General features: G+C 38.6%; 1 protein-coding gene across 5 annotated transcripts in view; it reads right to left on the bottom strand.

Annotated features, from left to right (window-relative positions):
• NALCN (sodium leak channel, non-selective) overlaps nt 1–13398 on the bottom strand; it is a 294980-nt gene extending 281582 nt beyond the window's left edge. For 2 of the 5 annotated variants that reach the window (XM_074329499.2, XM_074329503.2), the window contains exon 1: nt 12928–13398. The gene's annotated coding sequence lies outside the window, so the exon portion shown is untranslated. Of the gene's footprint in view, nt 1–11041; nt 11214–12087; nt 12296–12927 lie in introns of all 5 variants that reach the window. The other 3 variants (XM_074329501.2, XM_074329500.2, XM_074329502.2) reach the window with 3 other exon arrangements.
• Nucleotides 13399–18622: the final 5224 nt, after the last annotated feature.

Genomic DNA, 18622 nt, shown 5'->3' with positions numbered 1-18622 from the left:
TGTGTGGTTGAAACACACATTTATAAAATAATTTTAAGATTCTCATTAAAATATAGCTAACATACAATATTATATAAGTTTCAGATGTATATCATAGTTATTCAACAGTACCCAACTGGCACTACAGATAGTTATTACCATATTATTGATTATATTCCCTATGCTTTACTTCACATCCTCATGACTATTTTATAACTACCAATTTGTATTTCTTAATTCCTTAACTTTTTTCACCCTGCCCCCAACCCCCTCCCATCTATCACCCCAATAGATCTTGTACCCATCTGACACTATGCATACTTACTACAATATTATTGACTATATTCCTTATACTATACCCTACATTCCCATACCTTACTGTGTAACAACCAGTTTATACTTCTTAATCCCTTCCTCTTTTCACCCACCTTCCTGCAATCTCCCTTACATCTGGCAATCATGAAAATGTTCTCTGTATCTATGAGTTTGTTCCTGTTTTGTTTATTTATTTTGTTCTTTAGATTCCACTTATAAGTGAAATCATATGACATTTGTCTTTCACTGTCTGACTTACTGCACTCAGCACAATACCTTTTAGGTCCATCCATGTTGCCACAGATGGCAAGATTTCATTCCTTTTTATGGCTGAGTAATATTCCATTGCATATGTGTACCACCTCTTCCATATTCATCCATCCATTCAGGGACACTCAGGTTGCCTCCATATCTTGGCTATTGTAAATAATGCTGCATTGAACATATGGATGAACACATCCACTCAAAGAAGAATTTTGGGTTTCTTTGGATAAATACCCAGAAGTAAGAGTAGTAGATCCTTCTTCATCTCTTATTGTAGTCTTTGTTTTAAAGTCTATTTTCTCTGGTATAAGTATTGCTACCCCAACGTTTTGTTTGTTTGTTTTCATTTTCATGAAATATCCTTTTCCCATCCCTTTACTTTCAGTCTGTGAGTGTCTTTCACTCTGAAGTGACTCTATTGTAGGCAGCATATGAAGTCTGACAATTAAGTTTGCGAACTTTGTTATGCTGATGTTGCTAACCTTTTTTGGTATCAGAGGGATTATTCATTATGAATCTGTACCAACTGGACAAACAGTTAACCAAGTTGACTATTTGGAAGTGCTGAGAAGGCTGCATGGAAAAGTTAAACGACTTGAACTGTTTGCCAACAATTCATGGCTGTTGCATCACGACAACGCACCAGCTCACATAGCACTGTCTGTGAGGGAGGTTTTAGCCAGTAAACTGTATCGAAACACCCTCCCTACTCACCTGATCTGGCCCACAATGACTTCCTTCTTTACCCAAAGATAAAGGAAATATTGAAAGAAAGACATTTTGATAACATTCAAGACATCAAGGGTAATATGACGACAGCTCTGATGGCCATTCCAGAAAAAAAAGTTCCAAAATTGCTTTGAAGGGTGGACTGGAGGCTGGCATCGGTACATAGCTTTCCAAGGGGAGCACTTCAAAGGTGACTGTAGTGATATTCAGTAATGAGGTATGTAGCACTTCTTCTAGGATGAGTTTGTGAACTTAATTGTCAGACTTTGTATGTAAGAGTCTTGTTTTTTTATCCATTCAACCACCCTATCTTTTGATTGGAGCATTTAATCAGTTTACATAGAAAGTAATTGTTGATAAGCATATAGTTATTGCCATTTTATTATTCAGATATTTTTCATCTTACAGAAATCCCTTTAAAATTCTATGTAATACTGATTCTATGTAAAAAGCTTCCCAGACAAGCTTTTTCTTGTCTGGGAAGATCTTTATCTGCCCTTTGATTTTAAATGATAGCTTTGTTGGGTAGAGTAATCTTGCTTGTAGACCCTTGCTTTTCATCACTTTGAATATTTCGTGACAATCCCTTCTGGCCTGCAAAGTTTCTATTGAGAAATCAACTGATAGTCTTATGGGAGCTCCCTTATAGGTAACTAACTGCTTTCCTCTTACTGCTTTCAAGATTCTCTCTTTGTCTTTAACCTTTGGCACTTTAATCATGATGTGTCTTGGTGTTGGCATCTTTGGGTTCATCTTATTTCGTACTTTCTGCACTTCCTGGGCTTGTATATCTATTTCCTTCACCAGGTTAGGAAAGTTTTCTGTCATTATTTCTTCAAATAGGTTTTCAATTCCTTGCTCTCTCTTCTTCTGGTACCCCTATAATGCGAATGTTGGTATGCTTGATGCTGTCTCAGAGGTCCCTTAAAATCTTTTTTTTTTTTTTAATTCTTTCTTTCTTTTTGCTGCTCTGATTGGGTGTTTTCTGTTACCTTATCTTCTAAATTGCTGATTTGATCCTCTTCTTCATCTAGTCTACTGTTGATTCCCTTTAATGTATTCTTCATATCTATTATTATATTCTTTACTTCTGACTGGTTTATTTCTTTTATGTTTTCTATCTCCATTTTCATGTTTCCTATCTCTTTGTTGAAGTTCTCCCTGAGATCACTGATCATCCTTAGAACCATTGTTTGTAACTTTGCATCTGGTAGATTGCTTGCCTCCATTTTGTTTAGTTCTTTTTTTCAGAGCTTTTTCTATTCTTTTATTTGAGAAATGTTTCTTTTTCTCCCCATTTTGGCTGCCTCCCTATGTTTGTTTCTATGTATTAGATAGGGCTGCATCTCTCCTGGTCTTACTGGAGTGGCCTTATGTAGTAGATGTGCTGTGGGGCTCAGTGGCACAGTCTTCCTGGTCACTTGAGCCATGCACTCCAGGTGTGTTCCTTGCATGGGTTGTATGTGTCCTGTTCTTGTAATTGAGCATTGGTTGCTGTTTGCTCATCAGTGGGAGGGATTGACCCTCAGTCTGATTGGGTGTGAAGACTGGCTGTGACTATAGTGGAGGAGTTGTGGTGCAGGGGCTGAGCCTACAAAGCAGGATCTGCCTCAGCAGGGCTCTGGTGCCTGACCAATCTGCCCCTTGTGTGTGTCATCCTTGGAGGTGGTGGGTGATGCTCTGGGTTGTTTCAAAGCTGGCCACTGGGTGTGCCAGCCCCATGGCCACCTGGGAGGGCACCCACTGCAGGACAAGTTCAGCCACTGACTGTACCCCACCCAGGACCATGAGGCAGGGGTTACAAAGTAATGGCTCCTGCCCGTGCCATGCTTGGAAGTCTCTCGAGAGGCCAAGTTGCAAACCTAGTATGGCTGCGACTAATGCCAGGCTTAGGGCTGCTCACTCAGAGGTATGGGACAAGCTTAAGCCAGATGCTGCTTGTCTAGGTTCCTCAAACCTTTGAGAGACCCTAAGAAAGTCTGCAGCAGGAGCCAAGGCAGACAGTTTGTACAAAAAGACACTGGTAGTGGCTTGGGTATACCCAAAAGTTGGGTAGGGTGGGGCCTCAGAAGCACCAGGGCATGGTGAACGAATGTTGTCAGCCAGCTTGATGGAGGTGCGGATATGGTGGTCACCTGCATCTGTATGCCAGGAAGGGGGAGGGCTCAATAAAGAAACAATGGCTTTCACCAGCTCCTCTATTCAAGAGAAAGCTGCCCCTCTAGTCCTTGTCCTCCAGCCAGACAACTCAGTTCCCTTACCTCAATATGTTTCTGTCACCTCTGCAGCTGTTGTGTCAGCCCTGGAGCTCAGAACCAGTAATTCCATTGGTGAGTAAGTCTCTGTGTGGTCCCTTTAAGAGGAGCACCTGGGAGTGCAGCTGCATTCAGTCTCACTCAGCCATAATCTCTGCTGGTTTTCACAACCAGAAATTATGGGGTCTTCTCTCCCTGGCACTGAAACCCTGAGCTGGGGAGGGGCTGAGACACCTCACTCCCTGGTGCGGGGGGAACCTCTGCAGCTGAGATATCCCTCCTGACTTTTAATGGTCACACACTTGTGTGGGACCAGCCCGTTCCACATCTTTGCCCCTCCTACCAGTCTCGAGGTGGCTTCTTCTGTATGTCCTTAGTTGTAGGGTTGTGGTTCAGCAAGATTTCAGGTGATTCTCAATGATGGTTGTTCTGTAGTTTAGTTATAATTTTGATGTGGTCATGAGAAAAGGTGAGTACAGCATTTACCTACTCTGCCATCTTGACCGGAGCTAATGTCTTCTTTTTTTCTGGCAAGAAGTCATCAAACTTCTCATCAAATCTACTCAAATGTCAATTTCAGGTTTTTGAAGTCATCCAGCCTTTTTTCTAGAAGGTGAATCCTAAAAATATTCTATTATGCTTTTATCATATTTTTTCTGAATTTTGGGGAAAAAATGAGATGAAAGCATTTCATTCACATCTGGTAATCTTATATTACATAGTAAGGAGAAAGTTGTCTGAATTTCCTAAAGGTGACCAATTTCTTAGCTTCCTAGAGTTAGTTTTAGTCTCATAAATCGACTGAATATGCTGAGAATGTGAAAACTAGAAAACAGATCCCACTTATGACAGATACATGGATCAAAGAGTATATGTTTTTCTGCCGAGAATGTACTAGAACAGAAAGAAGGGATTTATCGAGAGAAGTCCTTCTGTCATATTCAATATCTAAAGCTCAGAATACAGTCAAGGGTGTGATTTTGTTTTGTAGTATTTGTTCTTCCAGTGAGGACAACCCAGATTAAATGGAAGTTATTAATGGAAGTTAGCAAGTGGTAGCTGTTTACGTAACTGTTTAATCTAAAAATTTCCAATAACATGTTGGGTTATCCAGAGCTCTTTTCTGGATATTCTTAGAGAGAATGACCAGATAGTGTGGAGTTTGCAGAAAGAACTTCTGGACTGTCTGGTAGTTTGGAGTAGATAATATTCCCAAAGACTTCCAATATAAAATTTAACACACTCTTGAAGCAGCTCCTACTTTTATGCATTTTACCAATTCTTAGTGTAGGGTGATGATCCATAAACTATTGTACATAATTTTAGAAGAGAATCAAGCTTAAACATTATATATTCTTCTTTTTGTTCCACTTGAGAGATGAGAACAAACATTTACTAACAGCTGGCTCTGTCCAAGCACTATTCCAAGGCCTTAATACCTCTCTGCAGAAGTTTTAAGTATTAATCCCATTGTACAGATTAAAAGTCTGAGGACAACTTGCCCAGATCCACATGAGGAGTCTGTTGTATTGGGAGTAGGGGAGGGAGGGAGAGAGCAGGCAGATAATTTAATTCTTACTTTGTTAACTTTAAGAACTTTTATAAAATTCAAATGTTTTGCAACAATGATGAATTTAATTTGCAAGGTCTTCAAAATGAGCGAAGTATGAAAATAATTAATTTTTAAGCTGAGACAAATCATACCTAACATTTACTGAGAGTTTATGATGTGTGAGGCTAAGAGTTTTGCATGGATTATTTCATTTACTTCTTGCCATGCCCCAGTGAGGCGGGTGTTCTGTTGTTTCTATTTTACAGATAAAACTGAGGTTTAGAGAAGAACATAAGTGCCCTGCCCAAGGTCACTTTCTGACCTTTACCCCAGTGATATTTAACTGTCCACATCTTTCAATCTGAATTTTCCATGGCTTTGTGAATAGAACCTTCTTCCCCAGAGATCAGAGACAGGGAGTCTCCAATTCTTGTCTCTCCCAAATCTAATTAAGGACATTAAATTAGAGCATGGCTGCTCCTACAACTACAATGCCAGTCCTTTCAGGCCCTCTCAAGCAAGCTTCTCTCTTTGCTCATGAAATTTCACCAGCTAGATACATCTTTCCCTGTAATTGGTCTTCTGCTTGGAGGAAAAGCAGGGGGCTGTGTTGTTTTCTCTCTTGAAGCAGCTTGAGTTCTATGTCTGCCCCAGGAACAATGCAGAGCAGATCACTTTAGCAGGAGAACTAAGACATCCCTGAAATATTGACACCTGGGGTCACAGCAGCAATCTCTCTCGCCTCTCTCTGCCTCTCTCTTCAAATGCACTTTTCATCTGGGTGTTTACTCATCTATGTCTTGGCCGTTACTAAATCAGGACGTAGCCCTGCAAAAACAGTGTTACATGCACAGTCCAGTCTCAGCAGGACTGTTAGGGCCACCCAAGATGGGCTACCAAACAAAGGAAGCCAAACATTTCAAAGGACCATCTCCAAACACAGGGTCTTCTTTTCTCTTTTCCTTTTGTCAACACAATGATTAAAAACAGAAAACGGTTCTCTACTTTTTATATGGAGTTTACTTACTAAATCCAAAAAAAGCAGCATATTATTTTTCTGGTTCTTTCTACAAATACCGCAAAACAATATCATTACTTCACGAAGGATTCTGTTGTCTCAGTTTTGTAACAGTGAAAACTGAATTTTCTTTGACCTTTAAAAATTATTAGATTTGATAAAGGAATTCAGGGTAGACTATGATGACCCAGCATGCATTTGTCGTTGTACCCTGCATGCCAAACTAAAACAGCCCAGGAGTAGGGGAGGAAATGAAGTTGTATTTATCACATAAATCACTGCAGTACTGAGTACAAATTGAGGGGATCAGCTTGCACATGTTGGCTGAGCAGCCTCTCCCCAGCCTTTACTCAGAAAACTCAGTCAGTCCATTTCACAAGCCCTTGTCTTTCACTGCAAGTTTAAAAAGGACATGCATTTGTAATTTTGTGAGTTATTCTGGGTATAGTGTAAATTGTAAGAAAATTTTTAAAAAGAATGTCAGTTATAAAACACCACAGGTCGACCATGTGATTTTGTAAAGTCGAGAGTTTACTAATCTCAGAGTAGTCCCTAAAAGGCTTTTCCATCCTCCAGGTAGTGGCAGCGCCTTTAATGCTTTTTATTATCCAATAGTTCAATAACAGGCTTTTTATTATGAAAATCAGACAAGGAAATTATCTATTTTTGTGTGTGTGTGATGCTTAATCTTGTAATGAATCTACAAAGGTTGGACAAAAAAGGTGGGTGGTTTAAAATAGTGGTTTTCCAAACTTTTCTATACTTAAAATAGTATGGAAAATTGCAAGGAGTTACCTTTTTGTGTGTGTGGTTGTTTAATTTTGTAATATGAATCCACAGATTTTGGACAAAGAAGGAGAAGGATTTAAAAATAGCAGCTTCCTAAGATTGCTTAATACATAAATCATCCAGCGAGGTTTTTAAACATTCTCAACGCTGGGTGTCTTTCACCTCAGATACACTAAATCAGAACCTTCCGAGGTGGAATATGGGAAATAGTACTCTAAGATACACTCCCCAAGTGATTCTTACACACTTCCAGCAGTGGTCCCAACTAATGGTGAAATCTCTGGTCTAGATGCTCAGTAGAGCATTTTAACACCGTAGAGTTTACTATTTGTAGTCAAGACTAGTTGTTTGGTGAAATAAAAATAAAAATAAAACAAATTAGAGAGACCAGCTATAAACAACACAGGCAAAATGGAAATCTGAGACAAAATATTTGATTTATAACTCTATGTACATACAGTATATTCTATTTTTAAATTTTTCTCAGAGAATTTCAGAATTTTCTCAAAAAATACTATATGGAATATATTTTATGTACAAGAATAAATGTTTGTCTTATGAGAAGTTTACTGAGAAATGTGGTTTTTCCTTGACTTTTCTACTATAATTTTCTAGTGTAGAATATACCTTTAAAATAGCTATTTATTTCTTGAAAGGCGGAAGGGAAAACAAATTGCCTAGTCCAACTAAGTCAGTTTTTAAAATCCTTTAAATTTTTATTTAATAAAAAGTAGAAAGTCTTTTTGAAGCTCGCCAGAGTTTAATATCTTTTTTTCTCCATAAAGTATTGACATATATTGAATTGAGGGGAATGGAAAGAATAATTTAAGGAGAGGTATTTCCAAATCCAGCAAGCTCTATTTCTGAAAATTTAAATCCCTTATTTACAATATTTATCCTAATTTCTGTGCTTTACTTCTTGGAGTTAATCGTTAAGCAACTTTCCATGCTTGAAAGATTCCCATCCCAATTTTACATTATCTAAAATTTTTTTTTTTTAACCTCAGGCAAATTTTGTTACATATATGCAATAGTATTTTCAGCCATCACTGACTTGTATCTTGTCTGATACAAATTTGTATTTTATCTGATACAGGCTTCCATAATTTGTACTTTTCAGCAATAAGAAGTAATTAAAAAAAAATCCTCCCTCTACTCCAGAAGTAATAAATGAAGCTGATCTATGGTTTCATAAAAATAATAAAGAACAGATTTTTAAAAATAATAAAGCCAAAGATTTACAGCTAACTCAATGATAAAGAAGTAATCAATTGTCTAATCTAGGCATAACAAACTAAGAATAAAAACACCTACAATCACCCAAGCTTGAAGTTCTGGATTTATTTTTCACCCATCCCTCCTTTTCATTCTTTTGGTTTGGTCACCAAGATACTAGCATTTGTTCTATTGATAAATCTCTACCATTGCCTCTCCTTTTTCATTACTGTAGTCTGATTCAGTTACTCATCCTTAGAATTTCATCTCCAGTTTTCCAATACCTTCCTTCACTGACCCCCATTCTTATTTTTCTCCTTCTTCTTGAGCTCATCTTTATTTCTGAGCATGCTGATACATCCTATAGAGAGCTATAGATTAATATGACTTAAGGATTAGAATGCTGAGGCTCTTAGTTTTTTTCTATCAGATCTAAAGCTTTCCCATTTTATAATGAATCCATTCATGTTTTTAAACATTATCCTCTTTCTTTTCCTCTCCAGTTCTATTTTTTTTTCTTTACTTCTTAAGCCAAAACGCTGATTTTTCAATCCCACCTTAGGTCATAGAACCTTTTGAGGAAACACTGCATCTACGGGTCATGTCTCCCAAAATAAATGAACACAGTAATACTTTCAGTTATACATATTATAATGCAATGATAACTAACATATATGAGATTTGTAATTATAATTTAATTAAAGATGGTAACTTTTATTACTTTAATGTTTTTTCTCATTTAGTTACTTTTTGAATCATTTGTTTACATATTTCTACCTTACTTTTTTTTTTTTTTTTAGTAGCACTTGTCTAATATGTGCTAACCAAAAAAACCCTGCTATTTCTTCACCTTTTTCATATTCCCTTTTGATCCATATTAGTATCATAAGATAATTGTCTTCTGGTATTTTTCAGAATTGTACATTTTCAGAATATTATTTTACTGCTTGCTTAGATTTCATTTTGGAGAGGGTCCATCCAGTCAGTATAAATTTTTCCTTTGGAGATCGGTGATATATATATCTTTTTTAACTTGACCAGAATATCAATGGGATATTCTCCTTTAAAATTTTTTTTCAAATGCCAAGTGTTCACCAGGCTGTAGATGTTGGCTGTTTTTCATTAAAATTTTCCTGGTCCATTATAAATCATCTTCATTTGCATATTGTTTTTGTTGTTTTTTTATCTAAAAGAATATATTGTATTTGACTTAGAACGTGGCTTGTATTCTATTTGCTCTGATCTTGTATTCCATTTACTTGTGTGTCTCTGTTGGCTGTCTTCCATAAATATCATCCTTGCCCCAAACAAACTCCTCTTTTCATCTCGTTTCTTTGCATAATTGGAGATAAGTCTAACTCTTGATCTCCATATAAGTGATTCCCTTGGCTACAGTGTTCTGCCCTTTCTCTTCTAATTCTTTTGGGATTACTCTCCAGAATCCCCACTCCTGCCCCACCTCTGGACACACTGACTTAGTCCCTGTCATCTGAGTGTATTCCATTTGGTATGGTTGCACTTGCCCTAGGGTATCACGGAGAAATTGCTTCAAAAGTCATGTAATTCTGTCTTTCTTACAGAATGATCCAACTTTAGCCTTCAACACTTCAAATTAAGTGGGTGTACAGGAGTTCTGTTCCTTGTTTTTTTGTATAACTCTCTTAGAAAGGGACTCGTGCCTTGAACATAAGACTTGCCCAATAGTTCTATTAATCTAGTTCCATCTGTACTGAATCTATGAGAAATGCCTTGGAGTCTATAGTGAACAGTCTTTTTTCATTTTATACCTGTGGGATACAGGTTTCTCACTATATAAATTCCTTTGATCATTTATTTGAAGTCTGAATAAGAAAGCAAAAAAGCATAATTACACTCTGGAGCTCAAAATTCCTTTTTCTAAAAGACTTTACATGCTTACTCTCTTTTTGCAGCTTATTACTTTTATGGCACTCCTATTTTGGTTTTACTCTAAGGGGTATATTTTATCGTCTGGATTTCAGATTAAGGTAATCTAATTAAGTTAACCTAATCTGTTAAAGGTCAAGTCTTTATATAATGCAAAGGTCTTAAGTCCAAGCTATTATCTTATTCTTGTAAAAGAGGGAAGGCTATCTACAAATACTAAATAGAAAGCAGATTTACCTCAGAAAGCATATAAAGCATCTTATTCGTAATTATAATCTTTAGGAAATAAACTTGAATATATGTATACATGCATAATATATAATATATGTTATACATATGCATAATTTATACATAAAATATCCATAATAATTTAAATAATCTATTTGTCCAGGAATATCATTATTATTTTGAAATTTATCATGAAGAGAAATAACATCCACTAGGAATAAATCCCTGTACTCTATTGGGACATTATTTATAATAATGGAAAACTGGAAACAGCAAATATCCAATGACAGAGGTATGGCTATATAAATGAGGCTAATCTTATACATACAGATAGCCATATACAATTTTTAAGCAAGTAAACTGTATATAGAAACACAAAAAAGTACTTATGATAAACGTTAAACGGAAAAACAGTACAAAAAATGTACAATACATGACTCTGACTACACAAAGTCTGTAGTTTTAAAAAGGCTGCAGTAAATACAGATATTACAATCATTTGTGTTATGTTATTAGTAGTATAGGTGTTTATTCTCTTTTCTCTATCATTTGTGTCATTTCCATGATGTCTGATTATTTTAAAATTCAAAGGATAAATTTAAAGATTTTAAATGTTTGCACACAGTTTTGAAGGTGTAAAAACTTCTTGCACAAGTCCTTGAGACAGGTAAGAATCATATAACATGATAATCAAACTCTAAAATGTTGCTACCATTTTTGAAGGGCAATTCATAATTTCTTTAAACTCAAGGTCATAGTTCCCAAACCAAAACTAGAACATAGGATACTCACTCTATCCACTTGATTACAAATTTGTCTTTTCTGACAGATTCTTAGGGTCTGGATTTATCTCTTTCTTCACTGAATCCGTAGGCCTGGTGCCTGGCTTACAATTAAGATATAATACTGTGGATAGATGTGATTTTTTTCTTCACAAAATCTAAATCCACATGTGACTTTTCCCCTGCAATAAATTTACATAGCCATGAAGATTCTGAAATTATTTCAGCATCATTGATAAATGATAAAATAAGTACATACATGTGTGCCCAGGTGTGCGTGCACCTACACACACTCATAATGTATGCAGGAAAGAGAAGAGAAGCAAATGGAACACAATTCAAAAACATGTCATTCCCAAATAAGAAGAAAATGCTATTCAAACCTTCAGTTCTCTAAACTGCAGCGACTGATACTATTTGAGTAGGTGTTTTTCTTTTAAAAGTAGAACATTTTCCTCTGTTGAATATCTTGCAAATCATATCCAAAGTTATAACTACAGTACGACCAGCTCACAAGACAGTACATCTTCAGCTTCTATAGAGCTTCTAGAATAGTCCTTATCAATGACAGAGTATCTATTCTGCCAAGATGTCAAGATGCTAAAAACACATAAGAGGGTCCAATGAGCCTATTCATTTAAAAAATTTTCCCCAAGTCTGATTTTTCCTTTACTCTGCTTGGGTTTAGCAATAGCTAGCTCAAAATACACTAAAGAAGCATGAAAAATTCAACATAGAAAGGTCCACAGAATGAGAACCAACCAGTTAGGAAATGAATTTTTGTTGTTGTGGAGGTTTGAGAAGCCATCATTTTTATTTACAACTATTGAAACAATCTGAAATATAAAAAATCACTCCAGCTGTATGTCTGCCTCAGGGATAACCATCATAGTAAATCCTTTCCCTTTCTACTTACTTTCAAATCAAACCACAGTTGTAGCTATAAAAATATAAATCATAAATTTAAAAAATAGACACCTATTAATTTTTGATCCCTATTAAACGTCTTCTCCTTCAATCTTAGCCTTCTTATACACAACAGTCACTGGTACCCACCTCCCATTTCGCCACCAGGGAAATCCAGGCCTACCGATGACCACACAAAGGCAAGATGAAGACTGCGACCTTCAAAGGCCTGGACCAGTGTGTGTATTAATACACATCCTTAATATATTCCCTGAAAAACTATGCTTAAAATTGGAAGAGTTATCCTATGATATATCCAAGAATATATCAGGATTTGAGTTCAGAGTCATCAACCACCCTGAAAGAGGAAAATTCGAGTTAGAAGGGTAACCCATTGCTCAGGTTTCTGGGCCCACTTTGAGTTTCCAGCCTGGAAATCTACACGTTTCTTACGGGCTCAATGACAAAACGGTGTTGCTTTGACAGAATAGTGTTTTGCATGTTGTGTGTAGCCACCCTAATGATTTAAAAAATCATTAGGCTCAGCCAGGCCAATTAATAAAAGGAGGAATGTGAAGCCCAGAGCCATTCGCAGAAGCACGGAGGTGGGGTGGGTAAGGACCCCGGCTCTTTCTGAAACCTGCTGGAGCAGATCAGCTTCCCCAAACCGCGCGATCGCCCACAAGGGCGGAGAGGCCCATGCACCTACCACATCCCCAGCCACCTGACCCTTAATGCCTGGTGGGGCAGGCCGAGGTCTGGCGGCCCCCGGCTTCCAGCGCCCACCCGTGCGCTTCCCAGGCCCGGGAAGGCGCATCCCGCTGAAGGACCAGGGAGGCGCATCGCGGTCGCCAGCGCCCCCTTCTCGCCTAAGGTGGGGGCGCCCCTTCCGCCCTGGTGTCGGGCCCTCGACCCCCGCCCCCGCCCTCCTGGGCCCAGCCCGGCGAGAGGGACTGGCGCGCACCCGGGCCTCGGGCGCCGGTGACCAACCTGTAACCCTAGTGCTCAGAGCGGTCATGGTGCCGCGGGTGCAGCTGCGGCGGCGGCGACAGCGGGCAGGGCGCGGTGCCCACCACGCGGGGACGCGGCCCCTCACCTCCCGCAGCTCCGTTGGCGCGCGCCACCCAGCCGGTGCCGCGGCTCAGCGCTCCGCGTGCTGGCGCGCGCTGCTGCCACCCAGGCGGCGGGGCCTGAGAGCGAGAGGGGTAGGGATTAGGGCTTTTTTCTTTTTGCATCGGTTTTTTTTTTTTTTTTTTTTTTTCAAATCAGAGTTGGCTTTGCCGCAGGGTCTGCCTTGGGCTGAAGGGAGGAAATTGCAGAGGAGCCTGCGCTGCAGCTGGTGGGGAGCAGCAGGGTCCGTGCTGGCTGGTTCCTTCTCTCTGGCTGCCACCGGCAGTCTCACAGCAACAGCTGGGTTCTCCTCTGCCAGCTCCTCTCGTGGTCTCTGTCGTGCTCACCGAGCACGGCCGTGTGCACTAGAGATGGGCACACGTAAGGCCAACTCACAGGAGTGAGCAAGGCGTGTGTATGCGTGTGCGAGTGTGTGGTCTTGTCTTACTGGACAGTATCTGAGGATGCGGACTAGTTCACCTTGTTACATAATGAGTGCATCAGTGACACTTATGGTAGTCTTCTAAACACATTAACATTTTTCCTTAAAATTAAAATGTTTTGTTATGTGGATGAGGCTGGATGTCCATTCAAATACTGATAGTTTCCTCCGTGCACTGTAAGTATACCAGAACAGGAAGCTGCATCTGAGGTTTCCTGGGCTCCTAGCAGGACAGTTTTAGGGGGATCCTGGAACCTTGAGCACGGTGTCCAGGCCCAGGGGACATTCATCCTCTCAGTTGCACTCCCTGGAAAGTTTACTCGGGCTGGCATTTTGCCTTGTAGTCAGATATTAAACCCACCAAGGGAGCCTTGACAGTGATTTAGACATCATACACACGCAGGCGCATAAATAGCGAGGGAGAGAGAAAAACTGAATGAAGCTTCCTCTAAAGGAGAAATCAGAACTCCCAAAGGAAGAACAGTTCCGTATCACAAAATGTTATTGCTCAAGGAATGGAAGTAAGTTCACACACACACATTTTTAAAGATGTATTTTCTGGTTACGTATATTCAATGAAGTCACTATCTAAAAAAATGCTATTCACAACCCATTCTCTTTGGGTCAATATTAAAGCTATTTTATTGTCTCATATCAGCACTTTTTTATAATTTAAAAAATAATCAGCGTTTTGTGAAATACATGTAACTAATATTTTTTTTCAGATTTCCAAAGATTTCAGAAAGACCAAATATATAAAAAGCTAACAAATGATGAAATCATATGGAAATATTCTAATAACACAAAAGGGAAAATAATTTAAACAACGGTATATTTATAAACAATTCGTTTGGAAAAAATATGTACAGATTTGTTTCATTACTTTAAGTTACTGCTCTTAATTGTTTGATCTAACTGCTAGTTGATTTCAGTTTGTATCTTAAAATATATAGCTGTGTATCATTCTTTGGAATACATCAAGTTAGAATTATCAGTTAGAAAACAATATTCATGAAATAATGAAAGACCAAGATATTTACAAATTTTTTAAACAATTGATAATGGCAGTAATTTTACTAATCTTAGCACCACTCCTCACCAATCAGGCATTTCAGAGACTTCCTCCTATATAAGGCTGAACTTCTGCTATAAAAATATAATTCATGCTTAGGAGTCAAACAATGAATAATGGAGAAAATTGTGGGAAATCTGTAGGTTTCAATGAAACAGCAGTGGAGAAGCTCAGTACACTTATCCTGGAATCTGTAGGAACTCCTTGTTTATGGGCATAGACAATCATCCTAAAAGGCACATATTAATACTTATATCCTAAATATCACATCACTTCTTCCACCTGCTCATCATCCTTATATTTTCTTATCAGTAAAAGTAGAGAGGATGGACAAGCATCTTTTTCTGGTACAAAGGGCTCTGTAGCTACACTCACTGCTGTAACCCAATGGCAGCAAATTACTACTCTGTGGGTTCAGTATAATTCAGAAGTGTGTTTTGATTGGCTTGCAAACTATTTTTGACAAATTAAAATCAATTAACATTTGTAAGCCACGAGATTTTCAGTTTATTATGAAATATAAGAAGATCTGGCCAAGTCAGGTTTGAATTCCCTCATGGCAAACAGTAGCTAGGGGTGCCCTGTGTCTCCCTTACACAGGTATGTTTTTCCCATTTGCCCCTGGCCCCAACTCACTTCAATGCTCAGCTGCAGAAGGCATTTGAAAGGGTGAGCTCATACAATTAAAGCTGTATTTAACAGCATGAGATTGAGGAAGGGGCACAATTGAATAGAGAGAAACAGCCAATCAAATATTAGAAATCTTACACTCAGAATATGAAGCCCAGGCCAATTTACAAGCAAGACAGTAAACCATTAATTAGAAAAAATTGTGTTTATAGTCCAGGCAGGTGCTTTGGAATGCAAGTAACTGTGAGATGCAAGATAGTAAGAATTTGATGAAAATGATATATTTCTCACTAACTCATCTGTCCCTACTGTTTATTTCCATCTAAAATTAGCATCTCATTTGACACTATAGTTAGTAGTTGAGAAAACCATAACAATACTAAAAGAGAAAATTTAAAATCCATGGGCCAGGGGCGGTGGGGGGGGGGGCGGGAGAGCAGGGGGAAGAACGCCATGTGCGCTATGGGAATATAGGAAGTGATCAGGGCCCAGAAGGGTTCTGTTAGATCAGATTTATGGGTTGATTACACTGAAGTAACTACTCAAGATGCTCCATTTCTCTCTCTCTTTTTTAAGATCCTTGTTAAGGTTGATTTTAATGTGTACACATTTGCTAATTTTGCATGATTTCAGGGTTCATATATGGCCCTCTTGGCACCAAATATAGATATGATTGAGATACTTTGAGCAGGGAAAATAAAGGTCTAGAAGACCTACTTAAAAATATCAACAGCCTAACCAGGAGGCATCCAGTGCTTACTAATTGCTCAGTATGGATTAACACATACAGAATTCAGTCTCTGCAGAATAGATGCATTTTGATGATGGGGGACCCTGGGGAGGTGTAACACAGTTTGTTTCTGACACATCCCGGCAGGAAGCATGATACTGTGTGCCTCTGGGGTCTTAGTCTTCTCCTGAATCAGCTGTGCAGGCAACCACAAAACGTCATTCCCCAGTTAACTGGTACAAGATTTTGTAAGACACCTCACATCTTACCTTTCCCTTAAGACACTGTTCCCAAAACTTCCCTGATAATAAGGATCACCTGGGTGATCTTAAATATTTCCATAGAGATTCTGTTTAAGTACCTGTGCAGTAGGACATACAACTATGGAGAATCTCTCTTAATAAAACAGGCATCCCATTGAGTAACACAATTGCAGTAGTTGGTACCTATTCACAAGGATTGCTTTCCTAATAGACTTGAGTGGACTTGCCCTCTCTCTTTCCTCTCCTTACAAGTCCCATGCATCTCTATCATCATATGGACCCTGGAGCAGTTCTGAAATCCCAGTGGATCCTGCATTTATACTGTAACTGTTATCTGAAGCACTAAAAACGTGTGAGTGCAACTAGGTGGTAAAAGATCATCTGCTGAGTCAGATTTGAGGTGTTTGCAAGGTTGTCATATGGCCTTTTTATGTTTCAAGTCGTTCCTATTTGCATTTAGATCCGCCATAGATAGGAGACCTTCAACAGCAAATAAAAGAAAAAATGATGGTACATACCTCAGACAGAACTACGACTCTTAAAATGGGCAGAAATGTATTGAGACATGAACTGCAAGACAGTAAAATAAACAGTCGGACGATATAGGAGGCATTCCAGAGGACAAACTGGACTTGGAAAATCACATGGTGTAGAAGTGTGGCCCTGCCACTATGCATACTTTACAGGTCAATTTAAAAGAAAATTCTTAGCTCACAGTTTTGTCTACTTTAGATTATATTTTCAGAGAAGTTAGGTTTTAGAAGAAAAAAAGGAAGACTGTGAAATCAGGAATAAATAATAATACCAATTAAACACTCATGCAGGGAGTAAAACAGAGGTTTCATTGTACTGAGCAGCAGCTGAGCTGATCGCCCAAAGGAACTAGTGGATTTCTGAAAAAAAGTTCATGTCTCAAGAGAATGAGTCAGTAATCAAACAATACATGTTTTGACTATTTAATAATAATAGATTCTACCAGATAGGAGTAAACATTTGAGTTCTGAAAATAACCTTGAAGATCTCATTTATCATATAAAATGCATTAATAAATTTATGATAACCAAGGACTGAGGTCTTCCCGGGTTGAGGGGATGGGAACTCTGCAAAGCAAGCCACTCAAAAGTGCTGGCTGAAGGGAAGAGGGACCAAGAATGGGTGACACAGGAGAGAGCTGATGAGCATCACTTATCAACTTGGGGCCAGTAGCAGCAGTGGGGACTGTTGTTCATTTTGCTAATTCTCCTCTTACAAATTGCCCAGAAATTGGGACCCACCAGAATCCTGGAGAAACTCTGCCTGGATAGACTAAACAATGTGAGAAGCCAGTAGATGTGAGGAGCACTGAGAACAAGGGGTGACAGTGTTGGGTACTGTTGATGCCACACACAGAGAGAGACTCTTTACCAGACCAGGGCAGCCACAACCCAGCTGCTGTTAGGATTAGTGCTAACATCTCATCACTGTCTCCTTCTTCAGAAAATGGCCCTTTTCAGAATGGGAGATGCCTCACCTGGGAAGATATAACCCCATCCCACCCAGGGGAAGGGGCAGTCTGAAACCAATGATAAATGGACAAGCCAAGCTGGCCTTCCTGTCTAAAGGTGGACCAGCTCTGGTGTAATTCATCTCAAGAGCTCCCAATAGGACCCAGCTGAGCTAGACTCCCACGGAGACCGGCATCCTTCCTCTGCTCCTGCTACCCTCCCTTCATTTCTCCAGAAAGCACCCCTTGAACAAATCATGTGCCACTGATTCCTTGTCTCAGCTCTTGCTTCCAGGGAGCTAATCTAAGACACCTTTCTATGTAGATGATATTCTAACAGGAGTTAGTAAATTTCATTCTCTTATTAGTTGCTTCTGAGTCCAGAAACCTTGTAGAATTTTACTCCTGCAAATTCTAAAAATGTAATGTAGGGTTTTTGTTTTTAGATTTTCTGCATATATAATTATTTTATCTCTGGAAAATCATAGTTTTTCTTTCCCTTTACAAATTATACATTTTATTTGTTTTCCTTGCCTTTCTCTGCTGGCTACCTTGGGGATATTGGATACAGAGGTAGTTTTGGATCTCAAATGGATACTTTCCAATGATTAACACTATATATGATGTTTGCTATATAGGTTTTTCAATTAATAATTCTTTTTGGATAAAGTTATTTCTACTTCTTTTTAAGGTTGAATGACTTGTTTTTTAGAAAAATACTTTTTCTACATCTATTGAGATAAACATCTATTTCTCTTTCAGTCTATTAATGCTGTGAACGACAAAATCAAAAGATCTCTAGTGTTATCTTAAGTTGTGATCTTTAATGAAAGCACAGACAATGAGAGCAAATGGACACTAGAAAAAAAGACTTTCATCAACAATGACCAGCTACTTTATATCTAGATCAAAACAAAATATTAAATCTTTTTTCTTTAGGGTAAACGCTTCTGAT

The sequence above is a fragment of the Rhinolophus sinicus genome, chromosome 16, assembly GCF_057876585.1.
Source record: "Rhinolophus sinicus isolate RSI-liver-muscle chromosome 16, RSI-T2T, whole genome shotgun sequence".
Classification (NCBI taxonomy): domain Eukaryota; kingdom Metazoa; phylum Chordata; class Mammalia; order Chiroptera; family Rhinolophidae; genus Rhinolophus; species Rhinolophus sinicus.
The sequence above is the reverse complement of the archived record's forward strand: the minus strand, read 5'-3'. Positions and strand labels throughout refer to the sequence as shown.